Genomic DNA, 10,295 nt, shown 5'->3' with positions numbered 1-10,295 from the left:
GGGAATTGGTCCTGCTTTGAGCAGGGGGTTGGACTAGATGACCTTCTGGGGTCCCTTCCAACCCTTATATTCTATGATTCTATGATTCTATGATGGTCTGCTCTTGCTCTGACGGAGGGAGGGGCGACTGACGACATGGCTTACAGGGTTGGCTTACAGGGAATTAAAATCAACAAAGGGGGTGGCTTTACATCAAGGAGTATTTCAGGCAGGACTTCACGGAGGGTTCCAATAAGAACTGGTGCACCTAAGTAATTGTTCTTATTGGAACAAGCAGGTTGGTCTAGCCTCTGATTGATACATGGCTAGATTTACCTCGCTGCACCTTCTCTGTGAGTGACTGCAGTGTGACCTAGAGGAATGAGTCCCCTAGACATGGGGGGCGGGGAGCAAATGAGTAGAAAACAAATCTGGTCTATTTCTTGTTTTGATCCACTCCATCTATCTTTTACATCTTTGGCTGGCAGCAGACGGTGCAGAAGGACTGCAAGCCATCCACATCTCATGGCTGCTCGGTAGAAGATGGTACAATAGGACTGCTAGCCATCCTCATCTCTTGCCTGCCTGGCAGAAGATGGTACAATAGGACTGCTAGCAATCCGTATCGCCTGCCTGCTCACCATAAGATGGTTCAATAGGACTGACTGCAAGACTAAAGAGAATGACCTGGTCAAGTCACTTCTAATGTAGTCCCTGCACACATGTCTGCCCAGGCGCTCCTGGCTGACGTGGCCAGGAGCACATCGGACATGACGATGACGGCTACCAGTCCTATTGTACCATCTGCTGCCACAAGGCAAGGGGTTGCTGCTGCTGTGTAGCAATGCAGTACCACATCTGCCAGCACCCAGGAGACATAGGGTGAGGGTTACCTGAGCGGGCTCCATGCTTGCCGTGGTATGGCGTCTGCACAGGTAACTCAAGAAAAAAGGCGCGAAACAATTGTCTGCTGCTACTTTCACAGAGGGAGGGAGGGAACGGGGGCCTGACGATATGTACCCAGAACCATCCGCGACAATGTTTTAGCCCCATCAGGCATTGGGATCTCAACCCAGAATTCCAATGGGCAGCGGAGACTGTGGGAACTGTGGGATAGCTACCCACAGTGCAACACTCTGGAAGTCGACGCTTGCCTCGGTACTGTGGAAGCACTCCGCCGAGTTAATGCACTTAATGCACTTAGAGCATTTTCTGTGGGGGGACACACACTCGAATATATAAAACCGATTTCTAAAAAAACGACTTCTATACATTTGACCTAATTTCGTAGTGTAGACATACCCTAAGGTGCCACAAGTACTCCTTTAGTTTTGCTATTGGCTCTAGGGTGGATTTGATAGACAGAGAACCAGTAAGATACCGTTTTCTCCCTGCAGAGCTCTGCCTTGAAGATCAAACAGAGCCATAGCACGAGTGAACACCATGTTGCCGAAGCATGGAATTTTCAAAATGAAATGCGTCCAGACACATACAGAGAATCATTCATAGAAATTGCACTGCATGTGAACTTGTCAGCAAAGCTGTAGCTTAAAATCTACCAGTGACTAATAGTTAGTTTAAAGGTTCTTTTCTCTTTGTTGCCCATCTGTAAACTGTGAGGGAAATTTAAAGTAAATAATGGAATTAGGGCTTAATTTAGTATTTCTATTGAGTGTGTGCAGTAAATCTGTACAGAGCTCTGAATACACATAGAAAGTAGGTTAAGACTTTACACAGAACCAGAGTCAAAGGTTCAGGCCAAGGATGTAGATGCATATTCCAGTGTGGGAGGACTTAACATTAAAGAAAGAAAGAAAGAAAGAAAGAAAGAAAGAAAGAAAGAAAGAAAGAAAGAAAGAAAGAAAAAGATTTAACAAAATCAGGAATTTTAAAACAAGAGCCATTGAATCCTGCTATGTAACTAGGTTAGGCAATTGCTTTCAAAAGCCAAAAAACCCTGTTCTAAATGTGTTTTAACTTCTAAAATGCCATGGGCCACAGCCTCAGCTCATGAAAACTGCCATAGCTCCTTTGAAGTTAGTGGAACTAGGCCAAATTACTTCAACAGAGAATCTGACCCCTATGTATATGAACAGTACTTTCCATTTGAATAATCCTGTATTTCAAGAAGACACAAAAAGTGCTTTATAGTTGCCTGTACCATGGTCACTTTTCCCTCAATTCCCAGCTCTAGGGCAGCCAAGGGGGACTTTTTCAAAAGTGCCTAAGAGATTTAACCGCGTAACCCTGAAGGCGTTTCAGTGAGATTTAGGCTTCTATGCAAGTTTTGAAAATGGACATGCACACCTAAATCACTTAGATGCTTTTGAAAGTTTCACCCAAGGCTTTGTTTTACACTTCCTTCAAAAGATGGCAGCTCCGTGTGCACAGTCATCCCTGACTAGGGAGAAAGAAAGTCCAGCCTGCCCAAAGAGGGAAAGAGTCAAATAGAATAGAAAATGATGGTTTGCTAATGGCTCTTGCATTGGTGGTCTCTGCACAGCAGTGGCATTAGTGAGGGTGGGGGGATTCAAAGGCCCACATGTGAGGATATCTGGAGCTGATCTATAGCTAACAGGTGGCAGTCAGTTCTTACAAAAGGACTCTATAATTCATTCCCTTCTATAGTCTACTGGAACCCAAATTTATCAGTCTTCAAAATAAGTAATAAAATTAATCTGTTTAGACTAATGGATGGTAGAGTGTCTGTATTTTATCAGAGACCATAGATTTATCCCGTTGGTGGAAACAGATTTATTTTGTTACCAGTATTCTGACAACAGTTCTGTCAATATTTTCTTTAGAATACTTGTAAAAGTACCTAGATAAGATATTGCTGGGTGCAGTGTACACAAATACATAAACTCAATGGCTCTGTGATAAATCATTATGCACTTGTCTGAGGCTAACAGAATGACTTTTACTATTAGTAGAGCTTTGAGAAAGAGAGGAGGTTAATCAGTGGTTTAAAATAGTAGGCTGTAAGTACAGATTTAGGAGGAGTTTTATATAGAATTTACTGTGGTATTTCTCTGCCTTGTTATATGCGCCTTAATTAAAAGCCAATAAAAAAATGAAAAAGAAAAGGTTTTTGTTTACCATTTTTGTTCTTTTCCTTTTAACAGACATTGATTTCCACCCCCTACCCCCACACTATTTTTTCAGAAGGCTTGAAAATAAGCAGCTGTTTTTTGTTCAACAAAAGTTACAATATACAAAATATGCCATCACGCTTTATCATACAATACACACCAGCCTGAGGAGCAACCTTATTTTAAAAGTGATTTGTACTGGACAGGGCCACACAGATGATTGAGGGGTGGGGGCAAAATTTGAAACTGAGCGCCCTTTCCCCCCTTTCAAAGAAAAAGAAGTTAAACAAAAGAGTTTCAGAAGAGCAGAAGAGATGGAGGGTTTGAGAGAGCCCAGGCCTGTGATGTTGTGCACTCCATGCAGGGATAGGGACACGCTGCTCTGTAATGGGCCCAGAGTCCTGCCTCTGCCTAAGCTCTGGCCCCACTACTGGTGGGAGCAGCATCCCCAACACCTGACCTCACTTCTACCTCCAGGCTCTCAGCCTTGTGGGTTGCCTCAGACTTAGCACAATGATGCTTGCAGCAGCAATGGTGGGAACTGGGCCTGGCTGGGGTAGGCAAGTCACTCCCTGCACTACTGATGGCAAATGCCAAACCTAAGCGACACTGTGACCCTGTGCACCAGCTCGCAACATCTCTCCCTCAAATTTGGTCCATCCACCCCTCCATCATTTTGGGGGCCCTCTCAAACAGGGGCCTTGAGGTAAACTACCCCTTTACCCATACCCTCCTCCTCCCCGCAGCAGCCCTGGCACTAGTGGACTGTGAAAATACAAGAAAAACTACGGGTATGATTCTCCTCATTCCCCAGTTTTACACTGGTGTAAGTCCATTGATTTCAGTGAACTTACTCCTGATTCTCACTAGTATAAGTGGAGAACCAGGATCTCCATATTTATGACTAAATTCATTCCCTCTGGGGCACCTGGCATTGGCCACTATCAGAAAACAGGATACTGGGCTAGGTAGACCTTTGGTCTGACCCAGTATGGCTGTTCTTATGTTCAAATCTGAAGACCTTACCCAGGCAACACTCCCATTGGTTACAGGCTGCAGGATTTGTCCATCAAATCCTGTAGTCACCACATGATCCTCCGATGAAAAGACCCACATGAGGGGATGTCTGGGGAAAGAAATCTATGTGAAGATTCCCTTGCAGCATACCCCGCACTTTCATTTATTAGGCGGTGGGAGGACAGAACTTGTCATCCCCTCATCCCCCTTCATTCCCCACTTCATTACGGAGCAGGCTGCCCTCACAACTGGTGAATCCTGATGAATCTCTGCAACAGACCAGTGTCAACCACACATACGCTTCCACATTCCCTTTGGTGGCCTTTAGTCCCCACATCATGGCAGCATAGTTCCCTCCCTAGGGGCTTCCCCATGGACTTCCAAGAGCAGAGGTCTCCTTGGTAAGAAAATGCAGCTCTACATCATGTTGTCTTTTCTGATTAAGTTCATCAGGCCTAGAATGGGAACAACATGCATCAACTTCTTCCAATGGCCCACTCAATCTCCATCCATTACTCCTTGTCCCATAACAGTGGGACTGAACAGTCAATATTAAGACCTTTTGTTTAATATTCCTGTTCAGCCAAACTGTTTGGAAGTGCATTTAAACATCTATTCCGCTCAGTTGCCAAAAATCTTGAATATCTTTATATTCTCCACTTCAGGTAAGCGACATAAACAAAGCTGTTTAAAAGTGAGTGGCAATGTATGTGCTTAAACCAGCTCTGAATTTGGTCCAGTCAAACAGTGTTCATCCCATTGTAATGGAGCCTTCGTCCTCAATCTTGTAATTAGCTCCATTTGAGTGGAGCTCTTTGTCCACCCTGAGCCCCACTGAAGTCAGCAAGGTCCTTCCGCATGAAGCTGATTGATTTTAAAGCTTGATCCTGCAATCATGTGCGTTTAATAAGGAATGTCACATTTCACGGGTATGCTTCTGGTTTTATTTGTTTTAGCAATCTACCTTATTCTAACCTTAAACAAAGAGGATGGGCTGATATAGTATTTCAATTTTAATTTAGTTTCTATTCCACTATTTTACTGGTCTAGGAGAAACATCTAACTATATTTGTTCTGTTGCTCATCTGCTAAAGAGGATTGTGCCATGTGTAGTAAATCTGTGAGCTTTTTACATGCAAGTTGACAGTGTATTCAGGTCCATGACATCCAGCTGTCAGCTTTTGTTAAATATTTATAAGTAAAATTTGGATATATGCTGAATGAGAAAATATTCAGTTTAGTTGGGGGGAGGTCATGTTTTCACAGATATGAGACAACTCTTAAGAAGAGGTTTAAGAAAGCAAATGGGAGAGTTGTTCTATTGATAAAAGTGCCTTTTTTCTCCCCCAGAAGTTGTACCTCTTTTTCCCCCATTGTCATAAACCAGCACAAAATCTAGATACAGAATATGGAGGGGGGGAAAAAAAGCTGATGGATCGTATCTGCTTAAAAACAAAAAAGGACGACTGTCAGGCTATGCCAATAGATATTTTTGTCATGTACTGGTTAGAATGCAATGCAGAGTGATGCTGAAAGCAGAGGTACTCTTCACCTGGTATGACTATTTATAAAGGGCTGTGCTGTCTTAATTTACATGCAGAGTTTAAAAATGCCTGTGAAATAAGGAATATTAATGGACTCCTACCTGTCCTAACACTGCATAGTAAAAAATAGAATTCATTTTTCTTAAGTGTAATCTTACCAAAATTGGGACCTTTCAGGGGAGAGTGTGTGAAATGTTAAGCAACGTATTTCAAAGAAATCGATATGTTGGAATATTTTTATAAAAGCGTCTGGAAAACCACACACACATAATATAATTTATAAAAACATTTATCTTCAGAGCCTTGGGGGGAGGGGCTATTGGTGGTATGTGTTTGTTTTAAACCTAGAATTGTTGAAACAAGTACTTGGAAAAAATATACAGCGGGGAAAATTCTGTTCCGTGTGTGTCTGCCAACCAATCCCCAATAGCCATATAATAGAACCAGGTGGAGAACAATAATTCCATTTCACAGAGGATTTCTAAATTTCTAAATTTGTTTACAGTCCAAGTCTGAACATACCCCCAAAATTTCAAGACTATACATGAGAAAAAAAAATCAGATTGATCTAAACTTTTCATTTCAACAAAATTGAAACATTTCATTTTGAATTAGACTTTTTAAAGATTTTATAGTATATAAAATACAAAAACATTTTGAAACAGAGCAAAGATAAAGGAGCTGAGGCAGGTGTACCATAAGGCACAGGAGGCAAACCATTGCTCCAGTGCTGCACAAAAGACCTGCCACTTCTATAAGAAGCTGAATGCTATCCTTGGTAGTGACCCCACCTCCATCGCTGATAGCCCTGTAGATACTTCAGAGGCAGCAGAAAGAGGGGGTAACCCGAAGGCTGAAATTCTGGATGAAGAAGCAGAGTTAGAAGAGGATGTGGAGCTCCCAGCAGGGTCGCCTTTTTTTTTTCTCCACTCCAGAAGCGCTCTATGGGGAGCAGGAAGCAGATGAGATGCCAGGTAAGTTGCTGTGGCTTGTGTAGGGAATCGAAAAGTGGGAGGCAGGTAGTGTTTTATATGAGTTGGATATTGTCCTGTGTAGGTAATCTGCATGGCCAAGCAGGGTTTCAATGGACATTGAGACCTGCAGGGAATCTTCCAGAGAGAGGAAAGTTTCCAAGAGGTATTTGTTAATCCTCTGCTGCCGATTCCAAGGGATTGCAGCCTTGTTAGTTCCCCCATTGTAGGAAACTGTACCATGCCATTTAGCAATAACTGGAACTGGGACCAAAGCAGCACATAACTGAGCTGCATGTACACCGGAGTGAAAGCCGCAATCATGCAGTAGTTGTGCCCTGGTTTCTCTACTTACCCACAGCAGTGAAATGTCAGCCAGCAGCATGGCCACCTGAGAAAAAGTGTGTGATAATTTTAGAATGAGTTCCCTGCAAATCTGCCCTGCAAGCCGTAACCATTTTGTCCATATGCATAACCACCTTCCCCCCACTACCGACACTCACTATGATTGGGGTGCTCACGGGGCTGTGTGCCTGCCTAGAGTCAGTGAGAAAGTGATTGCTACTAGTTGCAAGAGGCCCTTGTTATTGAAATGTTTCAGTCTTTTGCTGGAATGTAACAATCCCTCTTCTGTGCATAGTCCACAGCAGCCGAAACCTTGCATACCACACCACACACCCCTGCCGACCAGCTTCAGCAGATAAGGAAGAAGCCAAGATGCAGCAAAGAAGACATGTTCAGGGAGGTAGTGCAGCACGATGAGAGACAGACCAGGGAACACAAAGAGTGCTGGGAAGCCGAAAGTCAGGACAGAAAAGAGAGTGCAGGATTTGCTAGGCAAGTGACAGTGCGGATGATAAAAGTGATGGAGGATCAGACGGAGATGCTCAAGACTTTGATACAGCTACAGACTGAGCAGATCCGTGGTCGATCTCCACCGCAGCACATGCACAATTTATAGCCAACCCCACCCCCTCTATGCTCACACATTCCTTTTCGCTTCACAGCACTCCTGAGTTTCCCCATTGCTCCACCCCCTCACAGCTTGCACAATGATAGCTGGAGCTACATACAGTTGTGAGGTTTTACCCTTTTTAACAATAAATAAAGGTGAAGGTATTTAATGGTACAGCGTTTTTATTCTGTGTTCTACAAAAGCGTATAGCAATCAATTCACGCTTGGGAACAGGTTTCTAAAGCATTTTGTTGCATGGATCTTGGGCTCCAAAATTGTACATGGATGCACCAGGGAAGCAACTCCAAAGCAGACATGTGTTACTGCCCCTCATTGTCAAAGTTGCTCCTCAAAGCCTCTCTGATGTTAATAGCAGCCCTCTGGGCTCCTCTGACAGCCCTAGCATCTGGCTGTTCAAAACGGTGCAGCCAAGCGCTCCGCCTCAGTGCTCCACACCCAAGCGAACATTTCACCCTTAGATTCCCACAGATTATGCAAAATGCAGCACACAGCTATGACCACGGGAATATTATCCTTATGCCATTGAGACACCTCCAATGAGCTTTCACATGGCCAAAGGCACATTTGACTACCATGTGGCACCTGCTCAGCCTGTTTTGTTAAAATGCTCCCTGCTGCTGTCCAGATGTCCTGTGTAAGGTTTCATGAACCAGGTCTGTAACGGGTAAACCAGGTTTCCCAGGATTAATATGAGCATTGCCACATTCCTCACTGTGATCTTGTGGTCTGGAAAGAAAGTCCCCACCTGCAGCTTCCTGTACTGGTCACTGTTCCTGAAGATGCATGTGTCATGCTCCTTAAGGAGAGTTACTAATGCTATGGTATATACGAGTGCAATTTCAATTTCAAATACTAGAGGTATTTAGAATGGTTTCAGAATGGGAAACAAAATACAAATATCATCCCCATCAAAATACTGATCATGGCAATTTCCCATTTCTGCTCTCTCTGTTGGAAATGTATGATATTCTTAGGTAACCCTAAAAAAAGCAAACCACCCTTCAAAACTAAAAATGCAGCAGAATGTACCCAAGGATCAGCCTTAGACATTTGCGTAATACAAAAGTTATCCTTAGGAAACAATCTAAAGACCTGACTGCAGTTACCAACACTGAGATTGTGTCTTTTCTATAATTATTGATATGAAACATAGATTAAAATTATATTGCTGGTGAATGAAGCATTCAGCTATTTAAAGACATATGACTTCAGCACCTATAGCTTGCAATTTAGCTGTTTTGGGGTGGATTTTTGTTTTGTTTTTTACATTCATGTAACACGGCTAGCTAGATAACAAATGGACTATCAGGCCTCTAAGATATTTGGAACAACACTTTGATTATATGGAATTATTATTTGTTTCCCCCATTATTAAATAACTATCAGCTTCAAAATACTTATGTTTTTTTAATGACCATTTTTATGACATATTAATCATTATTATTGTTGTTATTCTAAATCCTGAATTCATTACTCAGCCAAAACTCCCACTGACTTCAGAATGTACTCCATCATTATTATCAATGTAGCACGGTAGAAATGCACAGGGATTTTATAGCACTAAAGAAAAAATATGTTCTGAAACAGAAGTCAAGGCTGATTCCCCAGAAATAATACAATCTAATGTACAGTAAGAATGAGTATTGTAATAAAGGTGTGACAAACAGGAATGCAGGTAAAAGGTGTCTCTCTGCTTCCCAGAGGTGTTCACCTGACGTGGGGCTGGATTCCAATCAGTTAATACTCTTGTTGCATGGAGACTGCTATAATGGAGATCAGAGCAGATGTCCTCCTAATTGCATTGACAGTTCATCCGATTACTTTGCCTCCTATTGGATATCTCTCAGTAGTTATCTCTGAACCTCTGTGGCTTTCTGGACACTTCTTATTCTCCGAACTGTTTCTTCAGAAATGGCCTCTTTAGAAAGTAATGTGGATCTGCCACCTAAAGCCTCTGTTAATTGCTCCTGGTATTTTTCATTGACCGTATGGGCATGTGTTACTTCTGTCAGTATAAGACCACTGTCAGTAGCATTCTCAATGTCCTCCAGTAGCATTCTGAATGAAGATCTGGGACATGATTCTTTGCTAGCCCTTGTACCAATGCAACCACCAAAGGGAAGTCATTTAAATATACCTACCAACAGGGAGACGAAAGGGAAGAGCACTGGATGAAGTTCAGCTTTTGCTTTATCTCTAATTCTTAATGGTGTATTTTATGTGTCACCCTGGTTTCTATAGCAACATGATGATTATATACTTAATGTCCACTAAAGGACACTGTAAACCATCTTAGTCCATTGGACACCTCATGGAAATCATTAATACCTTTTGCATATTGTTCTGTAGACTATTTGATCTTCAGTAATTGCAGATGGTTCTTCACCTCAAGCAGAACTAGCACTTCCCAATCCACTATTTGACATTTGGAGCCATCCCTGGCTATATACAAACATGCCACTATGGTTTTGCCACATAGGCCCATTTTGTGCTTAACAATGTGCTAAATTTCCACTTGTCACAAGACCTTGGAAGGATCAGACCATCCCTTACTCCAGTAGTAATCTATGTCAGTAGCAGAAGATGTTCCCCTTCCATGCTGACTCGGTGGCACTAGCTGGTGCATTCGGGGGGAAAGTGCCAAGGCTCTGTCCATTCCCTACCCCTGCCCATATCGGTAGGAGATTGAGTAGCAACCCTATTAAAGATGTTTTCT

The 10,295-nt window shown here is 42.7% G+C and overlaps 1 long non-coding RNA gene across 1 annotated transcript in view; it reads right to left on the bottom strand.

Moving 5' to 3' along the window:
- Positions 1 to 6,304: 6,304 nt before the first annotated feature.
- Positions 6,305 to 10,295, bottom strand: part of LOC142073102 (uncharacterized) — a 31,035-nt gene continuing 27,044 nt past the window's right edge. Inside the window, exon 3 of the long non-coding RNA XR_012669788.1 lies at positions 6,305 to 6,994. This is a non-coding gene — a long non-coding RNA (uncharacterized LOC142073102). The remainder of the gene's footprint in view (positions 6,995 to 10,295) is intronic.

The sequence above is a fragment of the Caretta caretta genome, chromosome 8, assembly GCF_965140235.1.
Source record: "Caretta caretta isolate rCarCar2 chromosome 8, rCarCar1.hap1, whole genome shotgun sequence".
Classification (NCBI taxonomy): Eukaryota; Metazoa; Chordata; order Testudines; family Cheloniidae; genus Caretta; species Caretta caretta.
This window is presented reverse-complemented; position numbering and strand designations above follow the sequence as displayed.